This window comes from Symphalangus syndactylus, chromosome 13 (genome assembly GCF_028878055.3).
Source record: "Symphalangus syndactylus isolate Jambi chromosome 13, NHGRI_mSymSyn1-v2.1_pri, whole genome shotgun sequence".
Classification (NCBI taxonomy): domain Eukaryota; kingdom Metazoa; phylum Chordata; class Mammalia; order Primates; family Hylobatidae; genus Symphalangus; species Symphalangus syndactylus.
In genome coordinates, this window is record NC_072435.2 from 109,536,746 (window position 1) to 109,558,919 (window position 22,174).

The 22,174-nt window shown below is 48.4% G+C and overlaps 1 protein-coding gene and 1 long non-coding RNA gene across 2 annotated transcripts in view; one reads left to right on the top strand and one right to left on the bottom strand.

Annotated features, from left to right (window-relative positions):
• RBM19 (RNA binding motif protein 19) overlaps positions 1–22,174 on the bottom strand; it is a 142,445-nt gene that overhangs the window by 41,160 nt on the left and 79,111 nt on the right. The gene's annotated exons all lie outside the window — the stretch shown is intronic.
• LOC134732053 (uncharacterized) lies at positions 66–10,816 on the top strand. Its single transcript, XR_010114952.1, has 2 exons — positions 66–483; positions 6,412–10,816. It is a non-coding gene; the product is annotated as an uncharacterized lncRNA (long non-coding RNA).

Below are 22,174 nucleotides of genomic sequence, written 5' to 3' on the forward strand. Positions count from 1 at the left end.
AAAAGGGATGAATCATCTTGGGTCTCTCTGTCCCTCCCTGATTGAAGCGACAGGCTCAGGGGGAAAGAAGTGAGAGGAAGGGTGGAGCAGAGGAAGTGAGAACCCTCCAGAGAGGTGGAGCTGGACAGTTTTGCAGCTGTGCTGGTACCTGGAGCCTGGGCAGGCTGGGAGTCTGGCTTAACCCCACAGCCTACATGCTGGCACCAAGTGGGGGTCAAGCCTAGGGCCCTCTGCTCCCAGGACATAAGTGCCCCTCACTATTTGGATCTGATGGAAGAACCAGAATCCCAGCAGAAGTGCTGAGTCATGTGGGGGAGTTTGCTGGCATAACTTCTCCCCACCTGCGCCCAAGGCATTGTTGAGAAAAGAAAGTCTGCTGCCACCCAAGAGACCCAGAGTCAGAACAACGGTGTGATCTGAACAAGATGAAGGGGTGGTTTCACGATAAGAATAAACTGCAGGCTTCTTCTGCTCCTTCTAGAGGTAAGAAAAAATAGCTAAACCTCTTGGCATTAACAAGCCTTTCAAATATGCCACCCCCACCAATTTTCTAACACACATGACGCACATACATGCACATCTGTCCATTCACTGGGTACTTCCTCAGCGCTTACGTGCCCTGCAGCATGTTAGCACCTGCTGGACATGAACTCGCAAGGCCCATGTGAGCTGAGCAATGTCAATCCCATTTCCTAGATGGATAAAACTGAGGCTCAAAGAAGGAACATGATTTCTCCAAGGTCTCAGTGAGCCCTTACCTACCACAACGGGTGAAGTGATTTGCCCAAGGTTCCATGCGCAGCATTAGGCTGAGCTAGGCTCAAAGTGGGTGGTGTGCCCCACAGGTCTATGCTTTGCTAAGAGCTCACACGATTGGTCCACCTATCCACAAGCAGCCAAAGATGATGCAGAGTGCAGGGAGGGAGTCACCAGCAGGTCAAGCATTAACCTTGTTCTCAGAGGGGCCTCACCTTGATTGGGGGCAGCTGCATGGGAAGCCTCTTAGCTGGGAAGCAGCCAGTGAGCTCCCTCCCCCCTTCCTCAGATGCACAAGAAGACTCTGGGATAAAGCCACTTATCTCAACTGATAAAGGTCTAGAGCTGAGGATGCCTGATCTTTGCTTACTGCTCCCCTGGCCCCATCCTAAAGAAGGGCCCCACCAGTGAAACTTATGGACCCATGGAACCATTCCCACTGGGAAAGAAATATGGTAAGATGGCAGCTGCCTTGCACAGTGTCCTGCCTCACATTCCCCTTCCCTTACAAAGTTCCCATGTGGCCAAGGTCCCCAGTTGTGGCAAGTTGGAGAGATAGCCCAACTGCACAGCTAGGAACAAACCTATCCCTTCATCTATAATGGGCAATTTCTGTAGTGGAGGGAGGCTTGGGAACAGAACTATCATCTAAAATTCTCACTTTTCCTGAGATATATACAAACTAAAGCCTTTGGTGAGGGCTGGTCTCAAGCCTGCCTCATCCAACTCTCTAACAGAGGCTAATCCAATCAATCTGGTGTGTTTCAATGGGTACTAGTGCCCCGAGTTTCACAAATATGTGCTAGTCATCACCACTCCCACAGTGGGTTTCAATGGCCACTACTGCCTGGAGTTTTGTGTGTATGTGTCAGTCATCATCTCTTCCAAATTGCTTTAACTCTCTAATGGTTTTTGCATCCTCAGAATAATTTCTGAGCTCCTTACTTGGGAATCAAGGCTGTGCCTGATCAGACATACTTTTCGTGCTCTCCAATCTTATCTCATGCCTTGCACCCCTTCATTTACCATGAAGAATCCACACTGGCTTTCCCCATTCCCTGAACCCACCAAATGTATGCTTACCTCAGGGCCTTTGCACTTGCCTTTTGCATCATCTGGAGCCCTGCTTGCCTAGATGTTTTCACAATTGACTCTTTCTTGCCATTCAATTCTCAGCTGAAACGCCAACTCCTCAAAGAGGCCTTCCGTGACCATCCTATCTAATGTTGCCTCCTTTGCACACCCACCCCCCGCCTGTCACATCTGAGCACTGTCTGAAATGGCTTGTTTACTTATTTATCTTTCCTCTCATTTTGCTAGAGACCGAAAGTGGACTCCAAGATGTCAGGGCTCTTATACTCTGTTGTGTCTACAGAACCTGAGACTGTGTTTAGCACTCAGAAAACATTGTTTCCATTCATTTAATCATGAATTCATCATCTGTTGACATCTCCCCGAGTGCCAGGTCCCTATACTTCACATGCATTATCTCATATAACTGTATGTTCTTGTGGAAGCATAGTCACACTTCGGGGCAACACATTCAGTCTTTCTGTCCCATAGGATGATGCTCTTTTATGTAGTGCAACCATATGCTATTACAAGGAGCGTTTGGTCCTCAAGAATCAACACTCTTTCCGAAGTATCCATGTTTATTCCTTCCAGGCAATGAATCATCACAGCAAGAAAAAAAAAAAAAAAGGCGGGTGGGCTAGCTAGATCATTTACCAAGGGAATACTGTCTGGATAATGATGTTCAAATCATGTGCTGCTTGGTGGGAACGAGAAGACACTGGCTCCTCCACAGGCAACCCCGGCCAAGATGCAGACACAAATAAGGAGCCTCAGCATGGTTTGCCCTGCGCTGAGATGCTTTCCCTCCCTGAGAAGGTTATGTTGATGAGTGTGTACAAAGTGCACGGTCAAGCCTGCTCTGACAAGAGGCAATGGCTTTGGAAGCCATTTAATGGAGGCATATTTAGGTGTGGAGTTTCTTCCTCTTCTCTTCTTGCCCTCTCTTCTTAGAGAGTGCCTTTTAGATTGAACTTCTCCAGTTACTGCTCATCATGGTGAGAGCCAGGTGTAGAAAGGTTACCTTATCACCATCAACGCAATATTCCGTTTCATTTTTGCCTCCTAGAGGCTGAAAAATGGCCTAGTTTCCAAGAAAGTGAAAAAAGGAGGTGTGCAGGGTGGCCTTTAGCTTTTCTCAGTAGCCTTTCATTGGAGTCCTTTCCAGGCAAGCGTGACCCTCTCGTTTTCTAGATGAGAAATCCCAGGGATGGGCACTTAAATGGTATTTCTAAATCAGAGTCAGGGCTTGCATTTCAGGTGGAACCCACAGACTCTCCTGAGAGGCTCTGGATGGGGGGGATTTGGCACTCAAAAAGTAGGCTCTTGGCCTGGCTCTGCCCTCACCAACTGGGTGAACCTGGGCAAATCATTTCCAGCCTGGACTGATCCCTGGACTGGTAGCATCGGCATCACCGGGGAGCTTGTCAAAAATGCAATGTCCTGCCCTCCTCTTGTCTTTCTGGATCAGAAGCTCTGGGGCTGCACCAAGCCCTCTAAGTGAGTGTGGGCCTGCTCAGGGTTGAGGTCCACTGCCCCACTGGAAGGGATAGGGGCCACTCCACCCCAAGCTAGACAGCCAGGTGGACATCTGGGCCCGGGACTAGCAGATCTTCCCCTTCTTCTAAAGAAGCTAGTGGTCCAAATTATTTTAAGAAATACAATTTTAAAATATTGGTAACAAAGTCAAGACACCATGTTGCCAAAAACAACAGAAGGAGTCTGTGGGCTGCCTTGGGTACCACGTTCTGCATTTGGGCTCCATTCTGATTTTGGTTTCAAGAGATCATAAGGGCTGGTCTGCTTCCCAAAATGAGGAATCCTCTTACCTCCTTATGACCTGGGGTTAGGTCTTAGGACAAGCAACAGGGCCTTTCTGACCTCTCCTTTGGCCCCTGCAGCCTACCAGCCCTCTCAGTTGTGTTCACATCATGTAGCGTCTGCAGGATTCTAAGCTCCTTGGGGACAGAGAGGGTCTTGCCACGGCAATTTGCTGCACAGCATCTACCTCAGATGTGAACACATTTGTGACTACACTTAATGAATGAATCATCCCTCACCAATCTCCAGCACTCAAACCACAATTTGAAGCTTGGTAGGAATTGTCATGGGACTCGTCATTCAGATACCATGGATCCTGCAATCACCAGGCAAATATTTCCCAAGCATATCCTGTGTGCAGGCACCAAGCTCTGGGCTGGGAAAGAATAGTGGACCTGATGGGCTCTGGCCTCCAGGCGGCGTGGATTTTAAGCCAGTGGTTTTCAATCCCCTCCAACCCAGGGTTGGTGCACATTCTCAGCAAAATAGTTCTCAGCATGCATCCCCAATATATGTACAGTTTAAAACTGATAAATGATGTGCACATGTACTGCTATTTCATTCTCTATGTAGATATTTAAATAAAAATTAGGAAATTTAAGGCCGGCTACGGTGGCTCACGCCTGTAATCCTAGCACTTTGGGAGCCCGAGGTGGGTGAATAACTTGGGGTTAGGAATACTAGACTGCCCTGGCCAACATGGTGAAGCCCCATTTCTACTAAAAACACAAAACAAAAATTAGCCAGGCGTGGTGGCGTGCACCTGTAAACAGCCCAGCTAGTGGGGAGGCTGAGGCAGGAGAACTGCTTGAACCTGAGAGGCGGAGGTTGCAGTGAGCTGAGATTGCACCACTGCACTCTGGCCTGGTCGAGAGTTAGACTCTGTCTCAATAAATAAATAGGAAATGTAGAAGGACGAAATAAAACCTAAGTAGAAATGGACATTCTAGTATTTTTTTTTCCTGCTCCATCACAGGCACCTTCTGTAGTCACACCCTTTATTTAAGAGCACACAATAGACCAGGCATTGTGCTAAATATAGTCCATGTATTAGTCTTATGCATCCTCAGTAACCCTGTAAGGCAGCTGTGTGCCCATTTTACATACAGAAAAAATGAGTCTTTGGCTGCTTAAGGTATTTATCAAAATGTACAAAGCTATTAAATGGTGAGCCAGGTCTCACACCAAGGCCTGATGAAACCCCAAAGCCTATCCTCTCCTCACCTGTTGCCTCACAGTAGACAGGGTAGATCTGTGCATGGAGTTTAGAAGCAATTGAAGGGGGAACCCTGTCTGCTGAACCTGAATACAGTCCTCGGGCAGAGAATTTCATAAAAATAGAGTTCTAAAAATCAGAGATAACTTCTTAAAAACAGTGTTTCTTGAACTTGTCCTGAAAGATATTAATAGATATTCTGTGTGTAAAGTCTTCTGGGATTTGGCAAGTTTGGGAGACATCTGTTTAAACAGAGTTCAGCAAGCTTTTCTGCTGCAGACCTTGACAGTGGCTTTAAGATGTCAGGTGCATGGAGGATTTCTCTGGGAAAGGAAAAGACATAGTGTTTCTCAAACTCCCAAACAAGGAAAGCTATTAGCATCTCTCAGGACACTGGTATTCCACAGAAGACAGCTGGGAGGTACGACGTGGGAGAGGAGAAGGCGGCAGTCATTTCAGAAGGGCTGAGCATATACATTAAGGCACAAGGCCTTGGTCTTTAACTAACATTCAGGTAACACTTCTAACTCACCAGGGACTGTATATAGCAGAGAGCTTCTGCAGAGCAAGTCTAGCTCTGACAGTGAGGGGTTGAGTCGCAGCATCACCAAAAGAACCTAAGTGTGGAGCCAGACTTTGGTTCAGATCCCAGCCTGGCACCTGCCACCACCTTTCTGAGGCTCAGTTTTGTCACCTATAAAATGGGCTCCAACCAACACCCCCCCAAACAATGTCGTTGAATCCACGGTTCCTGGCATTTATCAGGAACTGAAGAAACGGGAGCTGTTGTGAGTAATGCACTTGTCTGTGAAAAGGATCTGTATTGGTGCCAAGCAGCTGACCCCTCCTAAGCCCTTATGGTGTTTTGGGTCAAAGCGAGGAGCTGGCTGAGCGAGTCCAACCCCTCCTAGTAAACATCAGGAGTTCCCAGCAAAGAGCTGAGATGGCAAAGGGGCCTAAGCAGAAGAGGCCAGATGTGATTGTGTGATTCGTGGAGCTCTGAAGAAGCAGCGGATCTCCCTCTTATCCACATGTATAATTGGAAGAAATTGTCCCCAAGGAGGCATCTCTCAGCCAGACCCAGGCACCTCTGCCATCCCTTGGGTGGAGCAAGCCCTTGGGACAGCTGTGCATGCTCCTCCTCTCAGGAGAGGATGGAGGCACGATTTCTGGCCTGGGATACTGCATTCTGGTCAGTTCCACCCCTCTGCCTGAGTGAGTTAATGAAACACACAGTGGATGCTCTCCCCCACTTTCTCCCCCTCTGGTCTTCAGCTGCCTCAAGTACAGCTAATCCCATTACAAGAAAATAAAGTGGATAATTCAGGCTAATGAAATCGTTACTAAAATGTGGCCAGCCAGAGGTGGACATTCAGAACCAATTTAACACCCTTTGGTGTCGTTATCCTCAGTACACGAAATGTTTGAAAAGAGGAAGGACAAAAATTAAAGAGGAAAAAAAAAGCCCAGCTGTTTGCTTGTTAGCTTAAAAATGGTTCAAGAATTAATCAGCCGCATATCTTGCTTTTTGCTATTATCTCCATCAGGCCTGATATCTCCACGGTAACTCCAGAAACTCCAAGAGGAGATGAAGAGAATCCAGGAAGTCACCAGCTGTGGTGAACATTGTGCCTAACTCGACACTCTTTGTTTTGCCCATTTCTGCTGCCACTCTAAGAAAAGCCATTACGGGGTGAACTCCTGGGCTCCCAGGGCTGCTCCACGTCAACACCAAATCTAGAAACCTCTGGTACTGGATTTAACTACCCCTGGGGTTGCTATGAAGATGAAGTTCCAGGATACTGGAAGGCCGAGGGTGGAAACCAAGTTAGTGACAAGTCAGGAGGAGAAGATGGGGTGAGCTCTCTTGTAAAACAGAGCAGGGAGCTGGACCTACTGTTTCAGAGTGAGCAGGCGATGGCAAGCAGGGAGACACACTGTGTCGCCGGCTCACACCCACTCCTGCCGCCTGCTGCCTGCGATGGCCACGCCTCCTGAAAAGGCTGGATTCAGGGTGGCCGCTCAACTTCGCAGCACCTGCTATCTCCACTCTGTGCCCACTCCTTTGCCTGCCATGTCTCCTACACACACTGAAAGGGCCCTATCAATTTCATTTGGTTCAGATCCATTTCAATGCTCAGAACCCTAATGTGGTCTGCAGAGCTTGAATCCAGATGGCCTTGGGTTGCCTTGCACCAGCCCTGTACTGTGCTGGTCTCCCAGTCTGTTTTGACTCCTCGACCTGAGGCAAGAATCTTCCAATGACCTGGATCCTCCTACTTAGAGAACGAGGAGGGCAGGTGATGAGAATAAGGGGGCTATCAATGGAAAAGTAGAGCAACAAGATCTTACAAATACAGGGAGAACGTCCATAGAGCTTGCAGGGTTTTGTAGGGATCAAGGGGCACAGTGGGTAGGTAGAAAGTTCCAGTCCCTAGGAAATTAGAAAACTCTCCATGTATCGTCTCCACACTAACAGCACCAAGCAGCAGCCCACAGTCACCAACACCGGCTTCTGCTTACTGGTCAAGAGGAAGACATCCCAGGGAGATTTGAGATTCGCGACATAGCAGTTTGTGACTATCAGGTGCTGACCTCTCTGAGAAGCACAAGGTGACACACCTCAACATCCAGACACATCTACATGGTTTCCAGAGGGCATCTCTATGACAGGGGCCCTCCAATGGCAGCAGGAGGCCCCTGCATATGGTTCAGGGAACCAGATTCCTCTTGTGGGGCACAAATGGAATATGAGGCAATGCCACCATTTAGGGGCCAGCACAGCGACTCAGGGAACAAGGAGCTTAGAGCAAAGCAAGTCACATGCTGTTAAGGCTACGTGACTACTACAGCCTGCACAAGATGTTGTCACCCACTTGTCAAGACTCCAGAGAAGCCAAAATAAAGAAAAGAGCCCCTGGCAAACAAAATGATGCCTGAAACCCACATACTAAGCTTCTGCCTGTCACCTATGGGAAAGCCCTTGTCCCTGCCCCGTGGCCCAGCCACTGAAAGCCTATTTACTTTAATTTTATAAACAAACTTGTTTATTTAATTTCTCATCCCAGAGGAGTTGAAAAGGGCACTGGGATTAATAGTGGCAGGTTCCTAAAAGACTTCCAGAAGTGACAACTAGCAGCCATGAATTAGACCAGGGATACACACATTTTTTCTATAAAGGGTCAGACAGTCAATAATTTTAGCTTTGCGACTACTCTACTCTGCTCTGTAGCACGAAAGCGGCCCCTGATAATATGTAAATGAGTGGGTATGGCTAGGTGCCAATGAAACTAGATTTATAAAAACAGACGACGGGGACGTAGGCTTTAGTTTTTTGATCCCTTGATTACACAAAAAGTATCAAAACATGATATTAAAACCACTGGAAAAGCACAGCAGTCTGGGGCTATTTAGGACAGGGGCAAACAGCAGACACACCTCAACAGATCTGACCAGTGTCCCCAGACTGTGGCCTGGGCTCAGGATTCCTTGCACTGGTTAGAAAAGGCACTGTGTATTTTAGGAAGATTTCCACTGAATGGTCAACATTTTCAGAGGGCTGATACTTAAAGGTATAAGGTGGCAAAGTCACTTACTGGGGAAACCCCTCATTCTTCAGCAATGGGAGAAATGAGACGCATTGTGCGGGTGACGAGCTGAGTTACACATGTCTGGACCAAGTGGGGAGTGCTGTGCCCCAGAGGGTCAAGAGCCAGACATCTCGCCATCACCCTGGAGACCTGCTTAGCACAGAGACAAACAGATGAACCTAGAAACCCAGTCATCGCCCTGCTAAATGGAAACAGAGAACAGCAGCAAGGTGGAGGGTGCCACCTCAAAGGTGCTCCGACCCAGGCCGCTTGTCTGCACACAACTAGCATTTGCTGTCACCCTGCTTCATTTGTCACCTCGATGTTATGGGACTTTGCATTCTATTGTGCACTTTTTCCCCTCTGTTTGTTTATGGTTGGTCTTCCTTGCTGACTACCGAATGGCTGGCACACAGAACAGTTCCAACAGCACCTGGCACGCAGTAGGTGCCCAGTAAAAAGTGTCTGTGGAGTGCGGATGAATGGAGTTATTAATGGATGCTTGTCTTTTCCTGGCTTTTCTGATTTCTGGCCCCTCTCATGATTGGGCTCTCAATACCTGAAATAAGAAATGGGGAGTGGGAGGAAGTGGCACTTGCTGAGCACCTGCCATGGCCATGCCGAATGCGCTACACGCGCTGCCTCCCTTCAGGCCCAGAGTGGACCCTCTGGCGGCAGGCCTCCCAGGACTGAGACCTCGAGGGGGGGTCTTATCTGAGGTCACGGGACTTGTGTCCGGGTCTGTCTGACTGTGGATTTTGCTTTGGCATACTATGCCCCACTCTGGGGACAGTAACCAGCTTCTGCCCTTGAACTCAGTCCTTACGTTCTAGCTGGAGCCCGCCAGCCACTGGGAAATGATGGCAGAAGTGGAAAAAGAGGCTGAGGAGCTGATGATGGATAGGGAGGGTGGCTTCTGTAGAGCTAGCATTCTAGAGGTTTCTGACACCTGCCATGAGGAGGAACACTCCAGAACCCCCATGATGTTGGAAAGCCCAGTTCAGACGCTCCCCATCCCCTTGGCAAAAGGCCCAAGCATCCAAATGGCCCTACTCAACGGTTGGAAAGAGGGAGCGGGCATGGTCACTGAGTCTCCCTGGGAAGTCCCAGACCAAGAGGTCACAGCCATGAGGGGACCACTTTTCCAGACCAGTGGGGTACAGATTGGGTTGTACTTCAGGTAATTGAGTAGCTTCAACATCTGAGCTTCTCAAGAAAGCCAGGCCTACTGTCAACCAGGAGATGACAGCCAAGACGCCTCTGCAGAAGATGCAAGCGGCAAAGCCACGGCGCGGACCATTCCACAGAAAGCATTGGAGGCCTCCCAGGAACGCGTCAGGGGACAGGGAGCACGGGAGCGAGTGATTCATGCCGCAGAGCCTGCCAATGCTCATGGGGAGGAGAGCGACTCACCCCGCTGGGACAAATATTATTTTTAAAAGTCTGGGAAAGGAAAACAACAATAAAACCACCCGAGCTCAGGATGACTGGTGAGGTTTGAGATGCAGGGAAGGGTTGAAATCAATCTGCGAGTTGGACATTTGAGGCCAAATAAACCAACAAAGAACTCGATTCAATTACAAAAGTTTAGAATTGGATGGTGAGTCAGAAGCTGAGAGCCCAAGAGGTCTAATCGGGTCTGTGCATGGCCTGGAGTCCAGGACCCAGAGGAATGGACTCTGGAAGGCTGGTTCCTGGTGGCGATAGGAAAAGGCAGAACATGTGAGTCAGAGCACGCAAATGTGACAGTCCAAGTGGGGACAGCCCTTGGACATCTTGGTGTATGTAGGTAGGAGACTCTTTTCTTAATAAGAAACCCAATTAGGACCAGATAGGATTTGGGGTGTAGCAAAACCAAGGAGCCTGAGGCAGAAGTGAAGAGAAAGAAGCGAAAAATCAATGGTCAGGAGGCCCCTTGCAACAGCCACTGTTTATCTCACAAGTGCGTTAAAGAGCATCATTTGCAAAGTTCGCGCAGAGGGAAAAGTCAATGATTGTGTCTCTGGCGACGCACAAAGCCCAGGATGTGCTTCATCTCCCAGCTGCCTCTCTGTGCATGCACAGGAGAGGGACTGTTTGTGTGAATCTCGGCTGCACCTCCCCCGTCCTCACTTCCTCCTCCTCCATTCCATTTGGAAGACGGGGAAGTGTGGTCACAGCTTTTTCTGAGGCACAGTGACTATTCCAGCAGACCTGTGGTGACGTGTGCCTTGGGGTGGGTGTGGGGTGGGGAATTTATTGTTAGACGAAAAATAATCAAAGGTTTTCACACCCTCACGGGGCAAGGTGGGAAATAATTAAAACCAGACTAGGATTCTCTGGCTGGATTCAAGTCCCCCATTAAACAGAAATTCTGTCTGGATCAGATGTTGTGTTTCCTATATCCGGGTGGGAGGCTGCTCCTGCAACTGCAGGGCAGAATCTGCAACCTATGCTGGGAGTGGCCGCCACCCACACTGGGAAGAAGGTAAGTCTAGAGGCATAGCTGGGAGGTGGGGGTCATGAGTGTGAGCCTGGGAGTCCAGCTGCCTCCAGTGCTTATGAGCCTCTCTCCTCCACTTGGCCTCGGCTTGCCCATCTGTGAAATGGGGACAGTGGTCTCCATGCTCAACAGAGTTGTGTTAAGGCTTAAAAGAGATAATAAATCTATGGCAATGAACACAGAGCTGGGCCCATAGTGAGTATTCAAGAAGAAGTAAAATGGGGTTGAGCATGGTGGCTTATGCTTGTAATTCTAGCACTTTGGGAGGCTGAGGTGGGAGGATCATTTGAGTTCTGGAGTTCATGACCAGCCTGGGCAACATGGTGAAACCCCATCTGTACCAAAAATACAAAAATAAGCTGGGCGTGGTGGTGTGTGCCTGTGTTCCCAGATACCGTAGGGGCTGAGGTAGGAGGAATGCTTGAGCACAGGAGGTTAGAGCTACAGTGAGCTGAGATCGTGCCACTGCACTACAGCCTAGGTGACAGTGAGACCCTGTCTCCCCCTCGCCCAAAAAAAGTAATAATAAAATAAAAAATGTAAAAAAAAGAAGTGAAATGGACAGATTAAATGAACGAATGACAGGATGAACTTCGGGATTACTGTGGGGCAGTTAAGAATAACCCTCCCTCCAGAGTGTTCTGACACCTGTGTCCTCTCCTGGTCCTCGGAGCCAGTGAAGGGCCAGGACTGAAATCCCACTTTACACATGAGGAAAGGGAAGGTGCTTGCCCCTGCCTAGGTGCAAAATGTCAAGCCACAGACATGGCACTTGGCGCCCACAGACCCAGGTCCCATGCCCCCAGCGGGCTGCCCCTGCAGCCATAAGGATGCGTGGCTTGTCTCACTCTGCAAATCAAGATAGGGAAGCTTCTCTAGGGTGTGGAGGTGATTTTACTTGAATCAAGGTTTCCGTCGGGGAGAGGCCCTCCTCTGATACACCAGTGACCATTAGTGACCGTGAACCACAAAGACCCATAGGTTGGAACTGTGCTGTCCCAGGAACTTTTACTGACAGTACTTTGGGTGAGGGGGGCTGTTAATGTAGAAGAAGCATTACCTGCTTGCCAAGTATCTACGGCCCCCACTACCCCTCCCAGACCCTACAGGGAGGTGGAGTTAGGGGGAGCCCTGTGGCCAGAGCTGGTCTGTGAGGTGTGAGCAAGGCCTGAGTGTGGGGCTGCAGCTGTCTTCTCCCCGGCCGTGGTGAAACCTGGGGGCCTGAGTGACTATGTGGAGCAGAGCCTCCTGGACGTGTCCATACACTGTAGCTAAGGTAAGCTACTGAGGTTTGAGGCTAAGTTGTTACTGCAATGCATCTAGTCCATCCGGACTAAAACAGGCCTCAAAAAGGAAGTGCTGAAGGGAGGATCAGGACGGGTATGAGCAGGCAGCAACGAAAGCAAGAGAAATGCAAAAGGATAGCAGCTGCAAGAACAGCAGCCCCAGGATGAGAGCTCATGTAGACTGGTCTTCAGAATCCAAATTGGGTTTGGTTCTCTACTTAGTTACAAATCACCTACTATGTGCAGGCACCTACTGTGTTCAGAAGGGACGGGTGAGTGAGGCTGGCCCAGCTCCTGCTCTCTAATGTCCACTGGGACAGCAATTCCCATTTTAAATGATACAGAGGAAAAAAAAGGAAAAAAATGACTGGTTCTTTTAGACAAGGGCTCAATAAACCATGGCCTACTGGTAGAATCTGGCCTACTAAATATTTGGGGTAGATACAATTTTACTAGAACACAGCTACACTTATTCTCTTATGTCTCATCTACGGCTGCTTTCAAGCTATGGCAGAGCTGAAGATCTGAGACAGAAATCACACGGCCCATGAAGCTAGGGTATTTACTCTCTGGCCCTTTACAGAAACGTCAACGACCCTTGTTCTCATCTCCTCCCCATCCAAACCCCACTCCATCCTTAGGCATCACATCACCACTGTATCCCCAGCCCAGGGCCCCTCTCTGCCACTATGTCCTCATCATGTCACCCCAAACACCCGGTGTCTTGACCTCCTCACTCCCTGAGTTATTTGTTTTCCTTAATCAGGCACTTACAGGGGGCACTTATTAGAAGCAGTGAGAAGATCAAGTCAATTGGTAATTAGGGATGTTAGCACAAAGCCTCATTAGGCCTCTGCACCTCTACCTCCCAATGTGTCATTTACCTGAGGGGGCCTTAATGATGGATAAGTTTCCAGGGATCCTGCCGCTGCAGACAGCTGAACCTGGCATCAGCCATTGCAGCCCCCACGGTGGCTCTTTTCTGCAAGTGACCAGGAGGAGGGACAAGCTACCTTACCACCCTTCCCTTAGAGTGGCAAGACATGGGGCCCAGAAGGAAGAGGGTGCATCCATTCTCCCTGACACACACACACACACACACACACACACACTCAGCAAACATCCCATAGCACGGGGATGGCAGGAAAGCCGCGCAAGGTCACCTATGCGGAGGCTCATTAGAAAACTGCTCTCTAAACTGGACCATAGCCAAGGCATGCGACTGAGTGAAAAGAAAAAAAGCCAGGTGCCAAAGAATTGAAAAAAAAAAAAAAAAAAAGGGAGTGAGAGGGTGAGATTGGGGGAGGAGACGTACGTATCTGTCTATGTATGTGTATCTGTTGTGTGTCACACACGTGAGTGAGTGGCACACAGAGAATTAGTGCTGGAGTGACTGCAGGGGCTGCCTGCGGGAAGCAGAACTAAGAACTAGACCGTGTGTCCCATCCCCGCCATCTTGCAGTGTGGCTGCAGCTGCGGTGGATGGTCCTGTGAGCACTCGACTTCCCCGTCCCCGTCAGTGTTCTGCCCCTCCTGGCCACCCATCCTGCCCTGGGAGCTTGCTCAATCCATGGGGAAGGAAAGTGAAAGCCTGGGGCAGTCCTCTGTGGGGTCCACCAGGGCACAGGACACCAGTGGGCAATTCTGGACCACATTCTGTACATTTCTTGCATGTTATGTTCATTGCAGTGGCTGCAATGACACACCTATGTATGGACTTGTCCCTTCCCTGTCTGTCCTGCTGTCCCAGCTCCCTGGGGTCATCTGTACCTAAGGTCTTCTGGTTTGGAGAGAACAAATTAAGATAGACATTTAGCATGCTTCCATACTCTTTTCTGTGAAAATGATCACACACACATTTTATATATATATATATGGACTTTTCTTTTTTTAAGAGGAAAAAGAAAACCCACTGACACCTCAAACACTAGCCTCTCCCACCAGGGCTGGATGACTTGCCCATTCCTTCCTCCTAGGCCCCATGACTGGATAGCTCATCCATTCCTTCCTCCTAGGCCCCTTCCACCATGGCTGGATGGCTCACCCATTCCTTCCTCCTAAGAGCTTAGTGCATAGAAAACACTGTTCTGCCTTGATCCCCATATCCATAATGCCCAGGAGAATCACTTGTTTGCCTTCTTCCCTAGGCTGCTGGGGAGCTCGGGCTACATCCAGCATTCCATTGCAGGAACCCTCCTTAGCCTAAGTCTCCTGGCACAGATACCGCCCTCCTCCATCCCAGCTTGTACACGGCTCCATTTGTCCTTTTTCCAGATGCCCAATGGAGGGCAGTACTGTGACTCCTGGTGGGCAGGCGGAGGGTGAGCAAAGAGGGGCTGAGACATTTCTTCCTGGTGCCTTCTTGCTTAGAAGCCCCTTCTCTGGCAGCAGCTCTGCCCTCCAAAATGACAGCTCCCCGGGCAGCCCCTCCTCTGTGCTCAGTGGTGGTTCTGACTGTCTCCCCAGAGCCCGTCACTCTGGTCCCGGGTGTGGTGATGAAGGCCACCAGATAAAATGAAGAAGGCCCACTTAAGTATAAATTCCAGAAAAAGAACAAATAGGTATTGCATGTACATCCAAGTACTGTATGGGACATACTTACACCAAAAATAAAAATAAAAAAAAACACTTAAAAAATTTTATCTGAAATTCAAATTAAATGGGGAATCCTGTTCTTTTATTTGCTCTGATACCCCCTGAGGTGACAGATTCTGTTTGCTGTGGTTGGTCTCTGGGCATGCTGAGTGCATCCCCTACCCCTCACTGGTTCCTCGTGGGTTCCACGATCCTGCCTACATCTGTAAAGATCCATTCGGTAAGTAGTGAACACAGCAACATGAATTCTGTTTCTAGCTGAGATCCTGACAGGTACGACCGCTCTTGTTCTGTGAGCCTTGTCGTAAACATTTTTCTGCATGAGGGTCATCTTTCAAGTGGCTTCAGTCTCAGGGGAAGCAGGGTGATGTCACAGCTGCGAACGGCGAGACTCTGGGCTACAGCCCCACTTACTCAGGGCTGGGGCACCTGACACTCCCCCTGCCTTGGTCTCTGCTAGCCTTCTGTCAAAGACACCTTTCCAGGGAAACCTTCCCTGCCCACCGAGCTACACTCCCAGGCTCCCTCAACCCCATTGCCCCCTAACAAGCCTGCGTCACGTGACTGCTCTCTGACACCCCCTAATTTACTGTCCTGTTTTCCCACCTGTACATTAGCTCTGTGACTGCAGGGGCCTTACTGGTCTTGGCCAACAACACATCCCCCATGACCCTCTCATGTGCTCAATAATTCAAGAAATGAATAAATGAGGGCAAACATCAGGAACGTACAAAGAAAGGGGCTCTCTCTGCCTTGCCCCCTTCCTAAAAACACTGCTGTCATCAAATGTCCCTTAGTCTGCAAACGCGGGTGAGTTTTGGGCTGTGAACATCAATACCCACATCACATCCTGAACATCATCATCCCCTCAATTTGCTTCCTTACACACGCAAGGCTTGCCTCAACTGGGGTGCTGCTCTAATGGGTCTGAGGAGGCAGGAGGGAGTTCTGGAACACGCACTGTCTTGGATTCCCCAACCAGCCCCGATAATGACTTTTCTCGAGCGAGTTTCTCGGTAGCTGCAGCTGCAGAACCACAGACAGGTACAGTTGCCATGATACGGCCGTTGTGGTAATTTAGCCTCAGAGCTCTGGCTCCCCTGGAATAATTTAACGGTCTGTCATGGGAAGGGAAGAAGGAGGACAAGTGTCGTGTGGCTTGGTGTCTCCACCTCCAAAAAATAATCTAAGTTCCCGTAGCCAGAGGAGGCCCACAGCTGGGGAGATGGAAGAGTGAGAACAGTTTTTCCAGGACCCAGGTGGGAATGCCTGACTTCTCTACTTTTGGGGGAGGAAGCAAGTGAATTAGAAAAACGGCAGGGACATCTACACCAAACGGTGTCTTCCTCTGGCCACCAGTTAACTCCCTTTTGCATCCAGAGCCTGGAGTGTCTTTCTTTAAAGTGACAGCTTATATTAATAAAAACCCTGATGTGGCAGCCTCTCTCTTTCCCAAGGGCCCATTTCATGGAAGACGAAACTATGGCCAGACAGGAAGGCAAAACGCTGCCATCTCTGCTAACTAACACTTTGGAGGATGGGTGTGAACAACTGTCCTGGCTCCCTGACTTATGAGGAGGTCTCTTCCACAGGCTGGACAAAATCCTTCCTTGTAAAAACCACATGTTGCTTCCTTGCAACACCAACTATTGGAAAGAACTGAGGCCTGGTAGTGTCTCTTCCGGAGGCCCAGTTATCCTGTGGGGTAGAAGCAAAGCCTTCCTGCAGAGACGACCCACATGCCCTCTAGCCATGGGGGTGCACACACATCCTGACCATCACTGATTGTGCTGCTGGCCACTCGGTGCAGCTGGGTCCTCTCATAACGGAGCTTCTGTCCTCAAATCCTCCAGGCCCCCATGGGCTGGTCACAGAGTCCTGGTGGCCCGTGTTCTCTGGGAGTTCTGTCTCAGATCTGTCAGCTCGTGTGCTCTCTCCTGTAAGGGGAGAAGGGCTCTGGCAGCTGGGATGAGGAGACAGTGAAGGGCAGGTGTATAGGGGAGATAGGTGCTAGGGCCTCATGGCTTGGGGTGAAAAGAAAGAGAACCCCATTCCTCTTGCAAAGGACAGGCACCAGGTGTCTTAAGGAGGACATGGTTCTGTCTCCAACTGGCCATTGAGAGTTGTCCCAAACCTGGCCTGTGGGGCTCAGTGACCTTGAGCAAATCACTCATACCCTGTGTGAAGTGGAGGAATGGCCTGGCCACCTCCATGGGAGTTCAAGGCTCTGTAAACCTTAAAGCATGATCCTAAATCACCAGAATTCTGTGTTCTAGAAAACTCTTCCTCCTCCAAGGTAAAGAATCAGCATATTTTATTTGAAAGGAGCTCTAGGCTCATAGTAAAAGGAATCTCAAGATGAACGACTGGCACAGCCTGCTCAGTACTGAAAAGAGCCAGAGAAGGCCCTGGAGCTGGGTGGATTCTAAATGAGAGCTGGAGGCATGGGGGGAGGGAGAGGACTGAGAGTTATGGGAAGCGGGACCCATGCTGAGCCCAGGGGTGGCTCCAAGGAGCGGCTTGGGGTATCTTAACTCTCTGGACTCCCATTAGCCCCTCCCCAGCCACCCCAAATCTACATAAAAGCATGTGCTTACTGGGCAAATGGAGCTCCCTGGCAGGTACTCTCAGATGCCTCACACCATTGGAGAAATTCTGGAGCCACTAAGAGTCCAGAGATACAAGAGTTCAAGATCCAGCTCTTATGCTGAGTCTGCAAGCCCTGTGTGGTCACGTTGTCAATAATAAAGCAGCCCTCTTTTTCCCAGGAGAGGCAATTGCTGGCAACATGAAGCCCTTGGGATGCCTTGAAAAAACTGCCAAGCCTAAACATTTTTGGGAAAAGGCAAAAGGAGAGAAAGAGAGACAGAGAGAGAGAGAGAGGGAAGGAAAGAGAGACAGATAGAGAGAGGTTGTGGGGAAGGAGGGAGAAAAAACAGAGAGATAATTTTGAGGAACAGGACATGCAAAAGGCAGGTTATCGCCTCTAAAGGAAACTCCTGCCCAGAAATTTCAAGAAGTCACCTGTGGCTACCAGAGTGACAGTGACAGTAGGAAATGGTGAACAGACTGATTGCAGGTGGTGTTCTGGACAACACAGGCCTGGGCTGGGGGTGGCCAGTTCTGGTAAGAAAGCAAGAAAGCAAGAGAGGCTGCTGTCTAGTGCAGACAGAACCCTCTTTGATGACACATGTGGGTGAGGGTGTCTGCTGGAATTAACTGGCTGAGCTATCAGTCAAGGAAGAGGGAAAAGAAGGGGCTTATCAAATATTGAGAAAGACCCTCTTGTAGTCCATCTTCTCTTTTCTTCCAGAAGGTACTAGCAGAACACTGCACACTAACAGGGCAGAGTGACTGACCCCAAATTCTCAATCACGAAGACAGCTGTTATCTTCTATAACCAGTGATTCCACAATAGTGCCTACAGATATTTTTCCCATTTTACAGATGAGGAAATCAGGCAGGTTAGGTAACCTGGCCAAGGCCATGAGACTGATCAGCGTTGAGCTGGGATTTGGACCCAGGTCTGTCTGGTTTCTGAGTCTCTGCTCTTTCCCATGATGCCATCCTGCTGTAGATGGGGCCACTGTGGGAACTCAATTGCCTGTCCACCAGCCCTGGATAACAGGAGGAGGTTTCTCACTGCCTGAGAAGACAGCTATAAACATGAAGAGGGGGAAGCAGAGAATGAACCCTGTAATATAACCCTGGATAGGAACTGGAGGTATCAGTGTGAACTCATGATTTTAATACAGATACAGAAATAGAGATAGAAGTATATGCATCTGTGTGTGTATTTAAAAATATATATGTTGGGCACAGTGGCTTACACCTGTAATCTCAGCACTTTGGGAGGCTGAAGTGAGAGGACAGCTTGAACCCAGGAATTCAAGACCAGCCCAGGCAACATAGGGATACTCCATTTTTACCAAAAAAAAAAAAAAAAAAAAAACTTGCCAGGCATAGTGATGCAAGCTTGTGGACCCAGCTACTCAGGAGGCTGAGGTGGGAAGGATCGCTTGAGCTAGCAGTTTGTAGCTGCAATAATCCATTATAGCACCACTGCACTCCAGCCTAGGTGACAGAGCAAGACATTGTCTCAAAAAAGAAAAGTACACACACACACACACGTACTGTTTGCTAAGACAGGTTGGTTCTTAATCGGGCAATTTTGCCCCTGTCCCCACCTCTATCCCTGCAGGACATCTGGCAATGTCTGGAGGCATTTTTAGTTGTCATATCTGGGTGAGGGGTGCTACTGGCCTCTAGTGGGTAGAGGTCAGGGATGTTGCTGAACATCCCATAATGCACAGAACGTCCTCCCACCACAAATAATTATTCAGCCCAAGATGTGCCAAGGTTGGGAAACTCTGTCCTGGAGGCAATGAGATCCTGTAGCCATGAGCACACCTGGCACCCAGATCTTGGCTTCTAAATACCATCACCTACTGCAGAAAACTAGGGCTCCCTGGAGAAATGGCTGATTCCAGGTTGGCACTGAGAAAGTACAAGATGAATCTGAAATATCTTCGTAGAAAACGCTTAAGAAAGAATAACTTAAAGGTCTAAAAAAAAAAAAAAAAGATGGGGGCACATCAAAAGGACACAATCTACCTTGAAGGGGTTCCCACTGGTCAAATTGGGGACAATTTGCAAAACAAAATAAATAATGATAATAATGGTTTGTCACTCATTAAATAAAATAACCACTGACCCCACACTGATAAAAAATAAGAAAGTAAATAACTATGAGGTGATGGAATGTGGAGAAAAGCCCTTCCCGGGGGAGAATACCCACTAATAAATGTCATGTGGGATGAATGATGGAATTACACGATCATCAGTTGGCCACCAGCACAGTGATGAATAATTCAGGCAAGGATCTTCAGTGGAAGCTAAAACTAGTAAAGTGAGTCCAGACACAGGATATTTTCAGGGTCCTGCAGTATCTTCCAACATATTTCTTAATTACAAAGGGACAAATAGTAACTTGGTGGAGAAAACTTGGCTGAAACTACTTTAACCAAATGATCAAAGATAACATCACCAGCAATGGGACAAATCTTTGGTATTTCCACGAGAGAATCCTAACTCATCCAATCAGGATGAATCATCCCACAAACCCAACTGGGGAACTTCTACAAAGCAACTGACTTGTACTTTTCAAAACTGTCAGGGTCGTGAAAAAGAAAGCAATACAGGGTAACATTTCCAAAATTAAAGAAAACTAAAGAGACATGAAAACGGAATGTAACGTGTGGTTCTGGATGGGGTTCTGAATCAGTTGTTTCCAGTTCTACGAAGGACATTATTAGAATAAGTGGTAGCATTTGGAATAAGATCTATAGATAACATTGTCTCTAGGTTAATTTCCTGGCTTTGATAACTGTACTATAAGGTATAAAAAGGATCTTGTTTTTTTAAAAAATACACTCTTAGATATTTACGGGTGAAGTAGCATCATTTATGTAACTTACTTTCAAATGGTTCAGAAAAACCAGTATGGGAATATAGAGAGAATGATAAACATTAACTTTTGAGAATATGAGTGAAGGATATCTGGAACGCTTTATAATATTCTTGCAACTTTTCTATATGTTTGAATTTTTTTTAAGTTAAAATAAGTTTAACATCATATGCTTTTATATTGCCTCTCTCAGCTTTTCCTCTTTTTTTTTTTTTTTTTTTTTTTTGTGAGACAGAGTCTCACCCTGTCCCCCAGGCTGGAGTGCAGTGGTGCGATCTCGGCTCACTGCAAGCTCCGCCTCCTGGGTTCATGCAATTCTCCTGCCTCAGCCTCCCGAGTAGCTGGGACTACAGGCAGCCGCCACCATGCCCGGCTAATTTGTTTTGTATTTTTAATAGAGACAAGGTTTCACTATGTTGGCCAGGATGGTCTCAATCTCCTGACCTTGTGACCCACCCGTCTCAGCCTCCCAAAGTGCTGGGATTACAGGCGTGAGCCACCACCATTCTGTTGCCCAGGCTAGAATGCAGTGGTATAACCACAGCTCACTGCAACCTCTGCCTCATAGGCTCAAGTGATCCTCCCACCTCAGCCTCCAGAGTAGTTGGGACTACAGGCATGCACCACCATGCCTGGCTAATTTTTAAATTTTTTATAGAGATGGAGTTTCACTATGTTGTCCATGCTAGTCTCAAACTCCTGGGCTCTGCCTCCCGAGTGCTGTGATTAGAGGTGTGAGCCACCGCAACTGGCCAGCTTTGCCATTTTAACCAGTGACAGACCCAGGCCCGTTAAGATAGATGCAGACTCCTCTAAAGTTTTTTGAATAAGTAATCACATAAAGCAACGCATGAACAGCTGCACTGGAGTCTTACTCCTGTGCTGGATAAAGACTCAGCTCTGCATAGTCCACCATAGACCTTGCAACTGTGGTGTGGCCTTTCTCAGTAGTTTGGACCTAACAGACACTTCGCAATGTGGTTTTTTGTTTTTTGTTCGTTTGTGTTTTTTTAAACCCAAAGATTTGATCTTGTCTTACGTGAGGAAAAAACACTCATTTTCTTTGGATGGGGATCCTATGGGGTCCACCTCCAAGAGAATCCATTAGTTCCAACTTTAACACGAGTTTCTCAAAGAGTAAACATCACACAGGCCACGCAGCCCAAGGACAGAGGGGTCTGGGTGTGCAAGCGCAGAGGGCTTTAGAGATGAATGCCTGTTTCTCAGAGGAATGCAGAAAGCCTGCGCTGAGAGGGAATTCCGTGTTCATTTAGACCAGGGGTTGGCAAACTGTACTGCCTGTTTTGTACAGCCATTGAAGCGAGGGTGGTTTTTACATTTTTAAGATATTTTTTGGGGAAAAATCACTAGAATAACATTTCGTGACACAAGAAAATCATATGAAATTCCAATTTCATCGTCTATAATACAGATTTACTGGAAGAGCCACACCCACTTGTTGACTTCTTGTCTTTGCTTTTTGAGCTGTAGGCAGAGTTGGGTAATCCTGATGGAGAGCTGGGGGCCCACAAAGCTAAAACTCTTGACTGTCTGGCCTTTTATGGATAAATTTGACAATCTCTGATCTAGAGAAGCCTTTCTCACCCATGGCTGCATATCTGAATCACCTGACAGGGAGTGTTTTAAAAAATGCCAACATTGGCTGGGCTCAGTGGCCCCAGCACTTTGGGAGGCTGAGGCCGGCACATCACGAGGTCAGGAGATCGAGGACCATCCTGGCTAACACAGTGAAACCCCGTCTCTGCTAAAAATACAAAAAATTAGCCAGGCGTGGTGGCACACACTTGTGGTTGCTGCTACTCGGGAGGCTGAGGCAGGAGAATCGCTTAAACCCGGGAGGTGAGGTTGCAGTGAGTCGAGATCACGCCA